The sequence below is a fragment of the Trichosurus vulpecula genome, chromosome 2 (assembly GCF_011100635.1).
Source record: "Trichosurus vulpecula isolate mTriVul1 chromosome 2, mTriVul1.pri, whole genome shotgun sequence".
In the NCBI taxonomy this organism is placed as follows: domain Eukaryota; kingdom Metazoa; phylum Chordata; class Mammalia; order Diprotodontia; family Phalangeridae; genus Trichosurus; species Trichosurus vulpecula.
The window spans coordinates 364,883,059-364,903,339 of NC_050574.1; positions in this window are offsets into that span (position 1 = coordinate 364,883,059).

Sequence of the window (20,281 nt, forward strand, 5' to 3'; positions counted from 1 at the left end):
TTTTCCTAAACCCTATCCTTGCCATGTCCCACTACAACCCTATGCACTACTTGTTCCACTGTGCCCTTTGAAATTCCTGTTCCATAGTGAACAAAATTCCCTCTGAGACATGGCTCCCTCCTAAAGAAACTATGTCCCTTGCCCTTCTCTCTGCCATTGGCTTTAACTTCACTCACGCCCACTGGCATGCTGGTCCTAAAGAGGGAATCAATACTACTTGCTCCTCATTACCATGTCCAAACTTCCTATTCTCTACCATGTATCAGCAACTTTTCATCCTCATCCTTTGAGGTTAATAGCATCAATATTTTCCACTCAATTCAGATTGTGGTGGATGTAATATACTAGCCCCCAGATCATTGTCCCTCCTTTCTTGAGAAGTTCCTCATCTGGCTCACCATCTTCTTGTCTTCCCTAGCTCCGGAGTTTATATTAGGAAACTTTAATATCCATGTTTATATTCCCTTTAATTCTCTAACCTTTCAATTCCTCAGTATCCTTCAATTTCATGATGTCCTTTTTCATGCAATATCAGCTATGCTAGATCTCAGCATTACCCACAAATGTTTGACTTCCCTAATTAAAAGATCTGACTTTTCTCTATATTACAATAACTTTCTACCTCATCCCTCCTAAATTTACTTTCCTCCTCCTTATACATATCTTTAATCCTTTTACCTCTCAGTACTTTCTCAAATTATTATACTTATTCTGACTTCACTTTCCTCCCTCTCCAATCTTGATCGTATAACTAGTCAATTCAACACCATCCTATCTTCTATTCTAGAATCTGTTGTCCCTCAACAGCCACTCATTCTGCACCAAACCTTGGCCCTGAATTACTCCCATCTACCTCCTCCACTTCTACTCACATGCAGCTGAATGTGGCATGTGGAAGACACTGCAGCATCACAAGACAGCATCCTTGCCCATCACTATCTTAGGAAGGATGTGTGTGTGTGTGTGTGTATATATACATATATATATATATATATATATATATATATATATATATATATATATGTATGTACATGTACATATGTGTGTGTGTGCGTGTGTGTGTAATGATTTTGTGCTTTAGCAGATCAGTCCAGTTTTGGACAGAATAGTCTATATTTCTTCAGAGTCACATTACTATATAAATTTGTAAATAGGATACAAAAATGTAGAGGTATGAAGTTTAGACATCTTTTTAAACAGGGGGCGCAATTTAATTTAAAATGCTTAGCATTTTAATGTATACAAAAACATTTAATGTATATAAAAACATTAAAGTTTTGTACTTATAACTTTTCTACCCTAAAGTATCTGGCTTCTTTTCAAGAACATAATTTGTGTGTGTGTGTGTGTGTGTGTGTGTGTGTGTGTGTACATATATATATATATGTATATATATACACACACATACACATACACACAAATATATAATGAATGTTTATATATGTATGTATATATGGAATAAACATTAATAATTACCTTTATAATTCAGTGAAGAAATCAAAACTATATATGGTCATATGAAAAAATGCTCTAAATTATTATTGATTAGAGAATGCAAATTAAAAGAACTTTGAGATATCATCTTACACCTATCAGATTGGCTAAAATGATAGAAGAGGAAAGCAACAAATGTTGGAGGGAACATGAAAAAATTGGGATGTTAATACACTGTTGGTGAAATTACAAATTGATCCAACCATTTTGGAGCGCAATCTAGAATTATGCCCAAAGAATTATAAAACTGTATGTACCCTTTGACACAGCAATACCACCATTAGATCAGCTTCCCAAGGTGATCAGAGAAAAAGGAAAAGAACTTATATGTTCTAAAACATTTACAGCAGCTCTCTTTGTGGTGGCAAAGAACTGGAAATTGAGGGGCTGTCCGTCAATTGGAGAATGGCTCAACAAGTTGTGGTATATGAATGTTATGAAATACTACTGTGCTATAAGAGATAATGAGTTTTCTACATATTTATAAATCTCTGTCAAATGGTGGCCATCTCTAGTGTGGCATGGGAAAGGAGGGAGGGAGACAGGAACTTAAAATACAACAAAAATTAAATTAAATTAAATTAAAAAAGGAAAAGTGAAAAAAGAAAAAAATTGCATTACTATGCTGATTGGGTACATTATAAATTTATCTCTCTCTCTCTCTCTCTCTCTCTCTCTCTCTCTCCCTCTCCTTCCCTCCCTCTCTCTTCCCTCCCTCCCTCCTTCCTTCCTTCCCTCCTTCCCTCCCTCCCTCTTTCCCTCTCTCTCTTTCCCTTGCCCATTCATTTTGTGGGGTTTGACCCATCATACATCCTACTGGTCTTTTCTAACAAAACTACCTAAGTGTAAAGATTACCAATATTTATGGAGGAATGAGCAGTCTTACTTAATAAGTGCAATGTGAGTCAAGACTTTGGAAACTCCAAAAAAGAGAAAAAATCTAACCTAATCTTATTCTGCATAAGAGAGGCTTGGTGTCCAGAATGAGGAAGTCAGGCCCCGAGAGGACCACATATGAAGTATTGTGTTAACCACATTTTAGAAAGGTATTGACAGACTTGACTGTGTTTAAAGGAGGATGAGTAAGATGGTAAGAGGACTGGAAACCATTCAACAAGACGATCAATTGTAGGACCTGAAAACATTGAAAAGTGAAGACTGAGAGGAGAGCTGTATTAAAAGTATTTGATGGGCTGTCACATTGAAGAGGAATTTGGCGTGCTCCTTGGCCCTAGATGGAAGAACTAGGAGATTTTGGAAAGGCAGGTTTTAGTTTAGCATGGCATGAGAGGACACTTCTCAGAGCTGTCCAAAAGTGGAACAGGTTGGCTCAGATCACGCATTCTCCATCATTAGAGGGAGGTCTGTTGGGTGATTGTAGAAGGATTCCCACAAGATGGCTTGTGATCATGACGTCCTCTTTCATGCAACATCAGCCGTGCTAGATCTCAGCATTACCTACAAGTGTTTGACTTCCCTAATCAAAGGATCTGACATTTCTCTATATGATGATAACTTTCTACCTCATCCCTCCTAAATTCAGATCCTACGTGATAGTTAGCTTTGCTTTTTTTCTAGCTGTTTCAGCTCTGTCTGGCTCTTCACAATCCCATTCGAGGTTTTCTTGGCAAAGACTAAAGTGGTTTCCCATTTCCTTCTCCAGCTCATTTTACAGATTAGGAAACTGAAGTAAACAGGGTTAAGTGACTTGCCCAGGGTCACACAGCTAGGTAGTATCTGAGACCAGATTTGAACCCAGAAAGATGAGTTTTCCTGACTTCAGGTCTGGCACTCTATCCACTGCATCACCTAATTTCCATAGCCCTATTGAATCGTAAGGCACATAGGTGACCATACCTTCCTATCCTGCAATTTTTGGCATTTGGCAGCAAATGGATCTCCTAATGACAATTTAGTTCTGAATGCACATAAATACAACTAACAGCAATTGCCTTCAGAATGAGATGCACATATTGGTCACATCTGTAAACTTCAAAACAGTCTCAATACATGCGAGCGAGGCACTATAAATGGCACCAGTTGTATTGTATATGGTAGGATCATTATGTCCTGATGACTGAACATTGGATGGTATCCTCCAATTAGGAGTTGATTGCTGCTATTTCCATTTCCCTCCAGCAAAACACGTGCAAATTAAATGGATTCAGAAACCAGACATGCGAAAACAATTGAAAAGCAGTTTGCCAGAACTCCCTCACCTCGATGAAACATGGAGCAGTGCTGGCTCCATGCCCATCATTCATTCACTTGAGTACCAATAAGGGAAGGTTCTGTGAATGCTGGATTTCAAGTTTTGGTGTAGGAGCTTCTGCTCACACAGGAGACAGACTGGAAGCCCAGCTCCTAAAAGCTCTGTAGGACTGTGCATTCCTGCTCACGTCCAAAGACAGACCATCTTATTCTTGTTGCTACTGCTATGTCAAGGGACACTTTCCAAAGCTATGTCAAAGTACACACTGAGTGACTTCATCATTGTTGACTTGCTTTCTTCTTCCAATAATTCATCAATTTGACCCCAACAAAGACTTAGCAAGCTTTCTTTTACACTCTGCCCAAGTTCTCTATATTTAGTTGGTATCCTTACGTGTTCACATTCCACACTTCCCTATGGAAATCAAGAGCCTCTTGGCCCTGAACTTCAAGTAAGCATGCTATTTGTCAGCTCTTAGATCTCTCAAGCAGAGACTGATTTATCCTTAGCTAAAAAATATCCACATGAAGGGTAGAATCGTGCTTGTCAATATATATTTATTTAGTCTTGATGTTTCAATAGGTCTAGCGCCCAATTCTTACCTTATTGGCTCCTTCTCACAATTCCTCCATTCCCTACACACTCACGCGCGTGCGCGCACACACACACACACACACACACTCTCTCACCCAACACCACACCACACACTGAGTAGAGTATGATATAGTGTATTTATGTTAATAATAGCTCCAATTCATTTAGAGTATTATGATTTACTAAGTGCTTTCTCCACATTCACTCTGTAATGAAGATCATAGGACTATATATTAAAACTATAAGGGATCTTAGAATCCATTTAGTTTAACTTCTTTTATTTTAAATATAAGGAAACTGAGGCCTAGAAAGGTTAAGTAATTTTCTCAAGGTCACAAAGGCAGAGAGTGGAAGAGCTGAAATTGGAAACTCAGCTCACTTCAAATCTAGTTCTCTTTCTACTAGACTCTACTTCTTCCAAAGTTAGTCAAAATAGTATCATTCTCATTTTATAAATGGGGGAATTGGTATTCGGGGATGTTAAGTGGTCCCTTCCCAAGGTTAGTAAGTAGCAAAGCTAAGATGTAAACCTCCTGCCTTTTCCATTGCTCCACCCTTCCCATCCCAGAAAATCTAAGTATATCTTGGATTCTGTCACCCATTCCTCTCCCTGTACACCAGGAGGGGACTACAGGGTGGCTGCAGATAAGGAATTTCCTGGACTATTTATTAATAATGAAAAATTTGCAGGACATTAAGTTAGTCTTAATTTGGTGAATGACTCACTGAAAACTTGAAAATTCAGAAGCCAAATCTGGGTAAACAATTCTATCTTTTGTTTGTAGCAGATGGCTTAGAGCCAAGGAGAGGTTGCTCCCAATCATATCATTTCTACTGTGTTTTTGTTTGCTTTTTGGACTGGATCTGGAATTTTATTTCTATAAGGAACTCCCAGTGAGGAAACTCCCCATTCTAATACAGATCAGCATCTTCTCTGAAACTTAAAGCCTTAGAGAGTTGGCCAAGAGGTTAAGTGCCTTATGCAGGGTCACATAGGCATAACGTCAAAAGCAGGACTCAGGGACTTCTGACTCCAGGGCCGACTTTCCATTATACTTCTCTGCTTCTCTACATGTGATCACAGAATTCTGGTAGGTGCTGAAACAGATGTTAGGAATCCTGTATTTGAACCAGGAATGTTGATCTTGAATAATGCTAAGGCACTCTTAATCCTCTTCTTCTAATCTAACACAGTCTTTCAGGAACAAAAAGGAAATGTTGCCCTTGGTGTCTCTTAGTGAGTCAGCAAGCAATTTAGTGAACTTTTATTGTACGCAAAATATTGTCCTCTGATAACCTTTTCTGAGATACCTAAAGATACTAAAAGATCCATGAAGAAATAGTCACTACGTTTAAAACTCCCAATCCAAAATTTTCTTCCTTTAGTAGTCTGAACAAATCTATTTATTACCCTGATCTATGAGAAATTGGCCCCATATCATGTCATATCATATACTACAACATAGTATGAGAGTGTCTGTATTTTACCATGAATTGACTTTTAGACATATAGAGAACCAAAATATTACTAAAAATATTCATTAAGATCATAAAAGATATACAGGAATATAATAGTTATTTTAGTCTGAAAAATATTCAGCACAGATGATGGTAGTTATACAAGAAAATGACTATGATCATTCTTGCAAAATTTTCTTATATCCCTTCCTGTTCTTCATTGTTTCCTAGTCACAGTTTTTACTTAGGATGGAGGGTTAATGAATATGAATCCTGAGCATCTTCCCTTTTCCAAAGCCAGTATCCCAACTTGCATGAACAAAAGAGATGGGCAAGGGTCCATGGTCATGTTGTTAGCCCAGTAAGAAAGTGACAGGGAGAAACAGGGGTTTTCCCATTGAAATCCTAAGTCAGTTATTCCTTCTATTACTCCCTAAATTGTGCCAATTGCCTGCAGTAATTTGGAGTTTGTTTGTTTGTTTTTCCTCATTCATTCTTCAGCTTATTATCTTAGGTTTTTTTTCTCTTTATATCATAGGAGTAAAAGTAGGGACTAGAATTTCTCTTCCTAAGTTTTTCTAATAGTTTTTTATATGTGTGGTCCAGTAATCCTTTCTCCGTGTGTGGGTACAGTAGTGTGCTCTTCAGGACTTCCAATGAGTATAGATTATGGAGATCTAATATAATAAAATGAATCTAATTAATAATATAATGCTTATCATGAAATTATTTATCATGAGGAAAAAAACCCACATGTAACTTGAGTGTTGGACACAGATCTCTTACTAGGTTTCATTTCATGAGCTTCTCAACAATAATCTCCATAGCGCCTTTCATCTTTCCCCAGGGAAACCCTGGACCATATCTCTCCAAGGGTGATCAAATTCCCTGAAAGCATCAGGCTAACAAGTACATTATACATAGAACAGGTTCATTGAAAACTAAAAGAAACACAGAATGGTCTTATATCTGGCTCCTTAGAATGATATTGGGAAAGGCTTTCCCACTAATCTATTTTCCTCCCCAGAGGTTTGGCTTATAGCCTCAGAAAACATGCAGCACCGATTTGCGCACTGATTTTATAGGTCCTGAGGTTGGTTCATTGCCATTCCTTGGCCTCTTGCCTCCTTCCTTCTGAGGTCTGCACTTTCCAGCGTGCCCTCGGCCACAGGTGAATCTTTGTGAATCTATCAGAGAGCAGCAGCTCCCTTGCCTCAGGCTATGCTTGGCCTCATTTCCACACTCTCTTGACATAGCTGCCCATCTGTGTCGCAGGACACCACATCTTTCTCACGTGGCACCCCTAGTTATGGCAGTTGCACATAGTCACAAACCCTAAAGGTCCTGTTTTGTTGTCTTTCTACATATCACTGTTTAGAATCCCGTGCATTCTGTGCAGGGTGGGGTGAGCAGGGCAGAGGACAGGTTGTCTTTAAAGACTCAAGGACCTAGAGAACCTGCCTCAGAGGCTAGCTAGTCCAATTTCCTTATTTTATAGATAGGGAAACTGAGGCCCAGGGAGGTTAAGGGACTTGCCCTCCTTGACAGTGGTAGTAAGCAGCAGAGGTGAGATCTGAACCTTGTTCTTCTGACTCCTTTCAGTTCTCTTTCTCTTACATCTTACATCTTACATCTTACCCCAAACTCCTATGGGGCATCCATGCCACATAGAGAAGCTTATATACTGAAATGATCTGTAAACAATTCCCAACAAACAATCTATATGATTTGATAGTCAACAGGATGCTAGAGTTATCAGTAAACCCCAGTCCAGCCCCGTCTCCCTTCAGGAGCTCGGCTCAGAAGCATAATCCTCTAATGTTGCCCCATAGCCCTTAGCAAAGGTTTAGCACCTTCCCAATGAACTTAGTGTGTGATACTGTATGATATATTTATCTTCTTGTGTTTGAGCTTCATCTCTCCTAGACCTTAAGTTCCATGAGGATAGAGACTTTATCTTATCTAAACATCTCCTGGCATTGTGCTCTATATATCGCAGATGTTTAATAAATATCAAAAGCCTGATCCCAACTCAGTATGGAGAAGCAGTATGGAGTCAAGGATAGGGCACTTGAGTTAGAGTTGGGAAGAGCTGGATTCAAATCTTGCCTCAGATACTTAATAGGTATGCAGTCCTGGGCATGTCACTTTAGCCCCTGGCTGTCTCAGTTGCCTCATCTCTAAAAAGAGAAAGTTAGACTCTAAAGTTTCCTTCTAGCTCTAAATCTATCATCTTTTTCCCTAAAGTCTAAGAGTGGGGAGCCTGCAGCCTCGAGGCCTCATGTGGCCTTCTAGGTCTTTGAGTGAGGCCTTTTGATGGAGTCTGAGTTTTACAGAACAAATCCTTTAATCAAGGAGATTTATTCTGTGAAGTTTGGATTCAGTCAAAGGGCCCCACTTGAGGACCTAGAAGGCCACATGTGGACTAGAGGCTACAGGTTCCCCACTCCTGTGGCCTAAACCCAAGCTAGGCATCCACTTGGATCTACCCCCTCCATATGTTGTGATTCAAGACTAAAAAAGTATCTTTCAATGATTACATCAGCTAGCGGCAGAATGGGGAGTAAATACAATCATTTGAACCCAGAGTCCCAAATGACTAAACAAATTAAAGGATAGACAGGGGAATGGCAGTTATTCAGCCAACAAGCATTTCTTAAGTGCCTATTATGTGCCAGGCACCGTGCTATGTGCTGAAAACACACAAAAAAGGGGGGAAACCTGTCCCTGTTTTCAAGGAGTTGGACAACATGCAAACATATACGTACAAAACAAGGCATATGCAAGATAAATTAGGGAAGGTCTCAGAGGGAGGGCACTAAGATCCAGGAGGACCAGGAAAAGTGAAACTTGGTGCTATAGCTGAAACTTGAAAGAAGCTGAGAGCCAGAGGGGGTGATGAAAAGGGAGGGAGTTTTAGGTCTAAGGGGAAGCCAGTGAAGATGCTCAGTTAGGAAGTGGAGTGTTGTACGTGAGGAACAGCAAGGAAGCTGATCAGGTCATAGAGTTTGTGCAGGGAAATAGTCAAATAAAACTGGAGAGATAGGAAGGGCTTTAAAAGTCAAACAGGGGATTTTACATTTGATCCAGTTAGTCTCACGCTTTAGGAAAGACCCATTTCACAGCTGAGTGGAGGAAGGACTGGAGTGGGGAGAGACTTGAGGTGAGAAGACCAATCTGCAGGCTATTGCAGTGGTCCAGGCAGGTGGGGAAGAGGGCACAAGGGCAGTAGAAGTGTCAGAGGAGAGAGGGGGCATATATGAGAGATAATAGGAAAGGAGAGATGACAGGACTGGACAAGTGATTGGATTTGGGTGGGGGGGGGGGTGAATGAGAGTAAGGATGACACCTATGAGTCTGGAGGATCAAGAGAATAGTGGTACCCTAGACAGTAATTGCGAAGTTATGGAGAAGGGAGGGTTTCAGGGGAAAGATAATGAGTTTAGCCTTGGACATGTTGAGTTTAAGGTATCTACAGGAAATTTAGTTCTAGACGTCCAACGGGCAGGTGGAGATGTAAGAGAGGGGAGGGGGGAGTTAGCAGAGAGGTTAGCGCTTCACATGGAGATGATCATTGAATCCATGAGCGGAGATCATTAAGGGAAATGGTATAGAAAGGGAAGAGAAGAGGACCCAGGACGGAGCCTTGAGGATCTGCCACAATTAGCAAGCATGACCTAGATGAAGTTCTAATGAAGAAGACTGAGAAGGGCCAGTCCTACAGGTAGGAGGAGGACGAGGATGGAGCAGTGTCATGAACGTTTTTTTCCCCTGGTTGGAGCATAGTGCCAAGAAGGCTAGGGTCACCAGTTGGTTTCTCAGATCAAATATGGCCAATTAGTTTTGTTCCATGGATTATATCTCTTCATCCGACCAGTTGTTTCACAATACATAATCAATACTAGTTAAAGGAACTTTATACATGTGACTTGATGACAGGACAATAATATTTTTGAACATAGAAGACATCTGATTGTATATTTATTTTAATGTTGACAGTAACAACTAATAATAAATTGTATGGTGCTTTAAGGTTTACAAAGTACTTTGCACACATCATCTCATTTCATCTTTGCAAAAACTCTGTGTAGTTCAAGTATTATTATAGCCATTTTACAGATGAGCAAACTGAAACTCAGAAAGGTAGAGTGGGCCAATAAGTGCCTGAGTTGGGATCTGAGCCCATGTTTCCTAGACCAAGTCCAGTTCTCCATACACTAGTGGCTAGGTTGGTAAAAAAAAAAAAAACCCAAAAACAAACTACACAAAACAACGCCATTAAAGCCAGACAGAAACTGCTAAATGCTTCATCTTACTCTTCACAGGGAAATCAAACTCTTGCTGAGAATACCATAGTTTTACTATGATTTGTAAAACTTTTAGCAAGAATAGCCTTACTTGGGCTCTGGGAAGGGTGCTGTTCCCATTAACAGAGTGGTACAATTGTCAGACTCCCAAGCTAGACCTCATCCTGGAGACCGTGCACCCACATGAACCCATCAGAAGCCCCTTTTTAGCCAAAAGGAAAATCTGTCCACACTTTAGCAGTCTCATCTTGCCCAAGTGGAGTTGTTTGAGGTTCAGTAAAGGAACATCTGACTTCCCAGGGTACTTGGCTAGTTAAGGAAGTCTGCAGTCCTTGCAAATCTCTGTGATTTGATCAAGGAAGCTGGAAGTGGATTTAGCTTGGCATGTGAAGCTGCCGCTTAAAAACATTTCAAGTATGTAACCTAGGCTTTCCCCCCTCCCAAAAAAGGGACTAATATGGAAATTCTAGGCTCTGAGAGACCCCTACGGAAGTGCCTGGCATTACTATCAGAATCATTCTTTGGATGCTGGACTCATATACAGCTCAGGAATCAAACATGTAAGCTATGCATTCATTAAGGATTGTTTCTGTAATGGAAGTCTGAAGCTTCAATGAGAAATTTAAGTGAATTGGGGTAGACAGGAAGAGATCTTGGTCTTGTAATCGATAAGACCCATGCTTAATTGGCTGGTTATATGCCAATGGTGCCTGGTGCCTGGATTTCAGTGCTCTCCTTGTCACTAAATCTCAGCTATGTGTTATTTGTGAACACTGACATCAAACACATAATACTAGGCTTTAGAGAGACAAGACAAAGGAAAGAAACCCATCCGGAGGTGGAAAATGAAGGAACTTTAAATAAAACAGTTTGGGGAGGGTAGCCCAACCCACTTGGCCTGTAAAAATGAAATTGTCCTTATCCACATGGAGTAACATTATATTACCTCCTGCCCATCTATTTCTACTACTTTGCTTAACTCTCCCTATCAAGGGGATATGAAAATTTCTCATTGACTTAACTTTCATTCTGTCCCACCCCCCTCTACCAAACACATATTTTAGGAAAACTAACATTTCCCCCTGCCCCCGGCCCAAAAGGGGGATAGAAAGGAGAAGAGGGTATTTTAATTTTTGTCAGACTTGGTGACTATGGGAAAAGTGAAACTGAAGTGAGTTCAGCAAAATCTAGCAAGTTGAATGGATGAACACTAACCCAACACCAGCTACATAGTTGATGTAATACAAAGCAAGATACAAAGAAAAAGAAGATAGTGTCTAGGATTGATCATGGAATCAGCTCCAGAACTAAGCCAATAGCAAATGATGTCCCAGGAGGGTCACCCAGAGCTATTAATTCAATATCAAAAGATTTTATAAAGTAGAAGAAAACATAAGACAACTCACATCAAAAACCATTGATATGGAAACCAGATCGAGGAAAGATAATTAAAGAATCATTGGACTGTCTGAAAGCCATGACACAAAAAAGAACCTTTTAAATAAAACCTTAACCTTAAAAATCTTAGCCTTAAAAGTATTTTAAGAGATCTGAAAAGAAAACTTCCTAGATCTCTTAGAACCAGAGGCAAATAAAAAGAATCCAACAGGTACCTCCTGAAGGAAGCCTCAAAATGAAAACTCCTAAGAACATTAGAGCCCCTTTTCTCTTTCCTTTCTCTCCCTTTTCTTCCTTTTTTTTCCCTCCTTTCTTTTGTTTCACTAAGTTTTCATTCTCAGGAAAAGTTAAAGCACTGAAGCATTGTTTCCACAATCCGGCTAGCAGCTTCTGTGGGGGTGTAAGATCCACCCACAGCCAGCACCCAGAAAGCTGCCAACAGCACAGGTTCTTTTGATCTGCTTAACTAAGGAAAGCAAGGTGAAGGGGTTGACAAGCTTACTTTAATTCAGCATACAAATATTATTCACTTAGTTCAGGGAAAAAAAGCCAGCACCCTGAACTTCAGAGCAAAATACAAACAAAGTACAAACATCAACAGACAGACCCAATACAGATTCATAGTTACCAACATCTAGGTTCAGCCCGGGAGCTCAGAACAAGGGCTGGCCCAGAGTCACACGCACCACCGCTGCTCCGGGAATGAGCTCCAAAGAACAGACAGCCAACCCCTGGTTTTTATATCTTTTTCAGCGTCAGGGGTGAGTCACACATGCAACTCACCCACGTGACCTAGAATCATCACGAAGAGGCGGACTTAAACCCAGGTGGTCTAAAAGCCTCTGCTCTCCCAGACATGTAAACTAGGCCCTCCCTGGAGTTAGCCCCACCTTGGGCCCCACCTTAGTTACCAATCCGCACCCACTAAGGTTTTACACCTAATAGGGGTTTGGGTCTGGTGCTTAGCACCCAGTAAGGCTCAATGAATTACTCAAAGGGAACAAAAGCCAAACTATTCAAGGGCACTTGTTGAACTAAGTGCTAAGGAGCCCATTTTTGGTTACCAACACAAGCATCTGCTTTATGTTAATTTAGTAATTGAAGTTATAATAACAATAATAATAGAGTTCTGTATGAAACTCATTAGCTTGATGTAGCATATGTAACAGGGTTTACATGCCATGGTGAAACAACCCAAGGGAGGCACAGAATGGATTTGAATAGAGGTAGAATGGTTGATCAATTTAGACAATTTGTGTAAAAAAACCCACCTGCATTTTAGCTAGCTATCTAAGCTACTTGCTTAACTCGCCCCATTCACTCTATGTGAATTTTGATATGAAATCTGGGGTAAAAATATTAGTGAACTTGGGTGAGAATTTTACTTATTGTGATGCGCTCTCTTATTGAATGCTCCATGAGGGCAGAGACTGTTTGCCATTTTGTCTTTATATCGTCAGTGCCCAACCCAATTCTTTGCACTGAATAGGTACTTAATAAAAGCTTGTCAAATTAAACGAGAACAGATTCATTTGTTCGGTAACTATTTCTTGAGCATTTCTCATGAAGAATGACTAATTCTTACTCATTTTCATTTCATTTTTTCTATGAGCTATGCTGGTTTATGGTCTTAGAGTAATGAAGCCCTGGGTTCAAATCCTGCTTCATATATAATGGGTCTGTGCCCCTGGGCCAATTGCTTCACCTTTCTGAGCCTCTGTTTCTTCATCTGTGAGTTGAGGAGACGAGCACATGTAGCATTTACCTCACAGCGTTGTTGTGGGGATCAAATGAGATAATGTAGGTGACCTGCTTAGTAGACTTTAAAAAGGCTACATAAAAGTCACTTAAGATTATCTCCTCTGACAGCTTTGGCGCCGAATGGAGTCTGATGGCAGAGGTAAGTATTCCTCCTTCCCAGCCTCAGCAGTTTCTTGGCTGTAAGTTCTGCCTACACTGGGACCACTGCTATCCTTGGAGGGCCGTAGGTAGCAAGATCTCTCTTCCAGCTCCGAGATAGCTTTGTGTGATGATCTAAGGCTGCCTGTCCTGGGCCTTGTTCTCCTCAGTTTTATCATTCCTGTTTTTCCATCTGTGCTTCCCTTTCTTCTTTCACCTTTATTTTTCCTTCTCTAGTTTCTCTCCTTGTGACCTTTTCTCCATCCTTTACAAAGACTTTACAGAGACTTTTCAAAGACTCTCCCTGCCACCACCTGCCCATTCATTCCCCATCCCACACTTCCCAGGTTTTGTACCCTTGCACTTCCCATTTGAGTGCTTTCGTAACTGGTAAAATTGCAAAGCAGAAGACTCAGTGGTGTCTGTGAGTGCAGCTTTATTTAGGAACTGACTGTGCCTCACATGTCCTTGCTGTGGTGTGCTGCTGATGAGTCTGGGAAGGATGACTAAGTAGCACTGATAGCCCTGCCAGTCTCATTGTTCTCCTGGGGGCTTTAGGGCTCACCACCACAGCCTCAACAGCTTGGAGGAGTGGAGGAGCCCTGGATCCGGTGTCAAAGGTCCTGGATTTGAATCTCAGCTCTGCTAATGACTGTATGACTTTGGTCAAGCCATTAAATATCTCTAAGCTTTGCTTTTCTCATATGTAAAATTGCATAATAGATTCTTTTTTATTTTTGGAGAGGCAATCAGGGTTAAGTGACTTGCCCAGGGTCACACAGTTAGTAAGTATCTGAGGCCATATTTGAACACAGGACCTTCTGACTCCAAGGCCTGTGCTCCATCCACCTAGCTATCCTTACATGATAAGTTCTTAACCAAGGGTCCCAAACTTGGGGTCCATAGACCCCCAATGAGCCCATGAATAGAATTGAGGGAGTCTATGAACTAATGGGAAAAATAACATCTTTATTTTCATTAACCTTTAACTAAAATTTAAAATTTCCTTCAATTATTTAAGAATGTTAGGCTGAGAAAGGGCCTGTAGGCTTCACCAAATTGTCAAAGGAAGCCATGATACAAAAAGGTTAAGAACCTCTGGATTTCCTGAGTCCTTTGCAATCTCAAAATGTGTGATCCTATGGCTGGATGAGAAAAACACATAAGTTCAACATGTCCTTCACTCTGTCTCCAGTCAGAAGGTAGGGTATAGCAACCACAAAGAAAGAGTCAACAGGGGTTATGAGGAGTTAATGCTGTAGTAGACGTTTCTCTTCCATCATTGAGGAACTGCTTGAGAAACAGAAAGACAGTGATAATGTTTTGGGTCTATACAGCTCACAATGCAAAGCCACCAGAGACAGAAATCATCTTTCTCTTACCTTTGTCCCTAGTCACTGTTTCAACCGCGTTTATGTGAGAGCAATTAGGAACAGAATGGCTTTGAGATATGGTCCTTGTTAACTTTGCCCCCAAAGACTTTGAATTAACATCTTGTATAGAGGTGGAAGTTAGGAGTATAATGAGTAGGGAAAGAAAGAAATTGTCTCATTTGCTTTCTGCACCTGGGGTTAATACAACCTGATATTTACCCTATAGGTTACTTAACCTATAGTTCTGACTCATTTTAGGTTAGAAGTAGAATTCAACCCCACTCCAAACCCCCTGTATCCATTTTAAAGATAAGGAAACTGAGGTCTAGAAAGATTAAGTCACTTGCCTGAGGTCACACAGCCAGCATGTTTCTGAAACAGGATTTGAACCCGGATATTTTTGTTCAGTTCTCTACCATGCTGACTCTGAATCAGGTGAACTTGTCTAAGAATGTTTATCAAAATCATTGAAGTGAACAGGGTTTTGTGCTAAACTGTGGACAGGAGCAAATTTTAGAACCAGAGTGCTATTACTATCCCAGGCAAGCTCTACACCAAAATAATTATACTCATCTCTAGAGTAATTATGGATGCATGAGACTCCGCGAAAGCGATAATCATAGCTAACATTTATATAGCACTTGTTAGGTGTCGGGCACTGTGCGAGGCACTTTATTTAATTTGATTATTTTATTTAATTATTTAATTTGATCCTGTAACAACTGGGGAGGTAGGTACTATTGTTATTCGGTCGTTTCAGTAATGTCCAACTCTTCATGACCCTATTTGGGGTTTCCTTGGCAGAGTGGCTTGCCATCTCCTTCTCCAGCTCATTTTACAGATGAGGAAACTGAGGCAAACAGGGTTAGGTGACTTGCCCAGGGTCACACAGCTAGGAAGTGTCTGAGGCTAGACTGGAACTCCAGAAAATGAGTCTTCCTAACTCCCGGCCCAAGCATTCTATCCACAGCACCACCTAGCTGCCCAGGTCCTGTTATTAACCCCATTTTACAGATAAGGAAACTGAGATCTGGTGACTTGCCTAGGGCCACACAGCTAGTAAGCGTCAATGTACTTATTTGTCTATCTCCATGATGTTGTCACCAGGGAAGGGTAAAGTGGTTTGGATATAATCTCTCACTTAAAAATCAACTCTTAAGGGTTTGAAAAAATGCAATTAACTTTTCTCCCCTTTTACTTTTATGTGTCTCTTGCATTTTCTCTTTTCAGCCAAAAGAGACAGTACTGAAATGTCATTAGAAAAAAAAAAGTTGATTTTGCAGTATTTCTCTGCCCTTGGGAACAGGAAATACCTAAAATTCTACTAGTAGGATGGTTCTTATGAAATTTCTTGTGTAATTTTTATAATGAAGGGGATTGGATATGTTCAGCTGAGGATCCCAACTCTGGGCCCTTTATCTGTCTTTATTTTCCAAGTCTTTTGATATCTTCCCAAAGTGTTCCCTCTTCCATACTTTGGGGGAATAACTTCAAGACCAAATAATGAATGTGATCGAGACTGTGCTGACTTTGGATTACACGCTCAACATGAATGTGAAAGACATTAAATTGAGGACACTTGAGATGCGGCGAATTCCAACAATAATATCAGCTGGCATAGGAAGACTCTGAGCAAGTGAGTTTTTATTTGCATTAAGGAGACACTGACACATTCCTTCCTCCGAAAGAAATGCTGAGCACATATGCTAATTAATGGTAAGCTACTTCCTGCTTCATAGGCTACCTAAAAGCTTTCTGGCTCACACGTTGACTCCTCTGTCCCCTGAGCCATGGAACCAATTAAGGAATGGAAGTCAGGACAAGGGCTGTGGATGGCAAGTGCCATGCTGAGATGAAAATTGAAAATATTCTTAAAACTCCGATCCTGCCATTCTCATACTTTGCTCCCATCATGAAAGGAAGCTGCCTTTCCCTTTGCTGTTTTGACAGCTATTTCATTATTTGTTTTTCGTTGAACAATCATTTGTTAAGTACCCAGTAAGTGCTGAAGATACAAGGACAAAGACAAAACAATCCCTGCCATCAAGGAGCTTACACTCTACTGGGGGTGGGTGGGAGGTATAAAGTAACAAGTACATAAATAACGGACATAAAATGTAAATTAATACTTTGACTATATTCCTGTAGCTATACCCTGTTGCATCATTGGTCAGCTAAGCAAGTGGTCTTACTCAGTTTCTGGAAAGGAGAGGAAGCATCATATAGCACGAATGAATAGTTTCCGTTTAGACTATTAATGAACTTGATTACAAGACACTGGATGAGAACAGATCTGGGAAATTAATGAGAGGGGTACTACCATTTGATGTTGAAAACACTGTGGAAACAAATAAAGCACAGTGAGTGCATGAGTAAAACATCCATTCAAGGGTGTGTAGTGTGTTGGAAAGGTCATGAAACACAAGTTGGAATTCTTTGGACATACTGTCTACCAAGAAGTTCAGATTGTCTGGAGAGAAAGATGAGGCAAGGGTGTATTCGAGGGGAAGGGTCAGATGGAAGACAAAGCAAAATTGGCTGGACAACCTTAAGGCGTGACTTCAAAATAATTTGAGAGAAGAAACAGTCCCTTATAGAAAATCTAAGTGATATCGCTTCCCACTTTGTAGTTTTTCTATTTCATGTAGCGTCAGTCACTGTATGTGCCCTGATGTCTGGTTTTTTTTCCATTAGTGACTAGGAATGGAGAGCTACTTTCAAGAAGAAAAATCCTTACTAGTTTGTATCGTCTTACAAAGTCAAATCCAAAGCAAATCTTGCTTAGTGTTTTCTACTTTTTTTTTTTTTTTGCTTTTTACTGAGGTTTTGATGGGAAGAGGTATAATTGACCAAGTCCAGGATGCCATGATGGACGGGACTCTAGGATATAATGGACTGACAGGTCAAAATGTACAGAGAAGATTTTGTTCATTATGCTTAGTGTGTTCTTGACAAAACAATAGGGAACATGGTCAATGAATATTTGTTAAGCAGCCACCAGATAGGAGTAACACTTGCTGCTAGGTGCTGGGAATTCAAAGTGGGGAAAACATGATTCTTTTTGTCCTCAAAGTTATATTATATTATAGACTATATGTCTTATATTAGGGATTATATAAATATGTGAGAAACTGGAAGGCAAAGTATGAAATGAGAAGAGATGATACTTCCATCTACCTAAAACAAATCAACATGCTGATATATGAATAAAAGTACTTTAGGGTAACACTACTTTGAGTTAGGAGAGGGATGCAAATGTGTTGTGCATATAGAAAGGATTATTATTATCAGTAATAATAATAATAGTAATAAAGGCGTGAAATGATTTGTATAATAAATGGAGAAAAAAATATCTTCCATTAGCTGAAGAATTATAACAAAGATTACATAAAGGAAGGAATTGGAAAGTATTTGTGACTCTACCTGTCCAGGCTATACTCCTGACTCCTGGACATTCTCTACCATGTCCCAGAAACCTTTTCATCCTGGAAGCTCACTTCAGCACTGGACTTCACACATTGGAAACTCAAATATAGAAGTGGGATTTAATCCCAGGTTAGATTGTTGCTACAACTACTTCTTACTACCTAACTCTACTGCAACGAGGATGACGATGACGACAAGTACTGCTGCTGCTAATAATAATACTAATAAACTAGCAATTATATATAGCCTATACTATGTGCCGGGCACTGTGCTAAGCACTTTACAAATATTACCTCATTTGGTGCTATTATCCTACCCATTTTATAGTTGATAAAGCTGAGACAGAGGTTTAGTGACTTGCTAGGGGGGCACAGCTACCGTCTGAGACAGGATTCACACTATGCAATGCAGGGAGTAATGTATGATTAGCCTGGAGAGATGTATTACATAATATAGAAATTAGTATGTATATTTATATATGCATATATAACATGTATATATATATATATATAGTAGATACAAAAATGCCTCTATTCTCCCCCAGGGTATTGGTTATACTCCTGAACACTAAGAATAGAGGACCAAGTTGTTGTTGTTGTTGTTCGGTCGTGTCTGACTCTTTGTGATCCTATTAGGGGTTTTCTTGGCAAAGATACTGGAGTGGTTTGCCGCTTCCTTCTCCAGCTCATTTTACAGATGAGGAAACTGAGGCAAACAGGATTAAGTGCCTTGCCCAGGTTCACACAGCTAGATTTGAACTCAGAGAGTTAAGTCTTAGAATGTAAGCTCCTTGAGAGCAGGGATCATCTTGTTTCACTGTGTTGTTTTAGGACCTAGGTGGTACCTAGGTGGACAGCTAAAAGGCACAGTGGATAGAGTGCCAGCACTAGAGTCAGGAAGACTCATCTTCCCAAGTTTAATCTGGCATCAGACACTTACTAGCTTTGTGACCCTGGGCAAGTCACTTAACCCTGTTTGCCTCAGTTTCCTCATCTGTAAAATGAGCTGGAGAAGGAAATGGCAAACCACTTCAGTGTCTTTTTCAAGAAGATCCCAAATGGGGTCACAAAGAGTCAGATACCCCTGAAACAACTGAATAACAACAACAAGGTATTATAGTGGGTTATAGTGTTGTATTTGGAGTCAGAAGTCCTGAGTTCAAATATAGCCTTGGATACCTATTAGCTGTGCAACCTTGGGCAAGTCACTTAAACTCTATCTGCCTCAGTTTCTTCATCTTTAAAATGGGGAAAATAATAACACCTTCCTCCCGGGGTTGTTGTGAGGATCAAATCAGATAATAATTGTAAAGTACTTTATAAACTTTGAAGCACAATACAAATGCTAGTTATTATTATATTTATATATCCCCATAGTAAATGCTTTAAAAATTCTCTCTCTCTTTCTCTCTCTGTCTCTCTGTATCTCTCTCTGTCTCTGTCTCTCTCTGTGTCTCTCTGTCTGTCTCTCCCTCCTTCCTTGCCTCTCTGTCTCCCCATCTCTGTCTCTATCTCTCTGTCTGTGTCTCTGTCTCTCTGTCTGTCTCTCTCTGTCTCTGTCTCTCTCTGTGTCTGTCTGTCTCTCCCTCCCTCCTTCTCTCTTCCTCCCCCCGTCTCTCTGTCTTTGTCTGTCTCTCTGTCTCTGTCTGTCTCTGTCCATCCCTGTGTCTGTGTCTCTGTCTCTCTGTCTCTGTCTCTCTGTCTCTGTCTCTCTCTGTGTCTCTCTGTCTGTCTCTCTCTCTGTCTCTCTCTGTGTCTCTCTGTCTGTCTCTCCCTCCTTCCGTCTTTCTCTGTCTCCCCCTCTCTCTCTGTGTCTGTCTCTCTCTGTCTGTGTCTGTCTCTCTGTTTCTTTCTGTCTCTGTCTCTTTGTATCTTTGTCTCTCTCTGTCTGTCTCTCCCTCCCTCCTACTCTCTCCCTCTCCCCTCTCTCTGTCTCTCTTTCTCTGTCTCTCCCTCTCTCCACCTGTCTACCAAGCTGTCTACCTGCCTCCAAGCCCCTTTTCCATGTTCTATTAGCTGAGTAATGTAGGGAATATGGTGCTACCACTTCCTCTTTCCATCAAGAGGTAGCATTGGAGAGTAGAAAAAAGACAAGAGTTGGATCCAGAAGACTTTATGTCC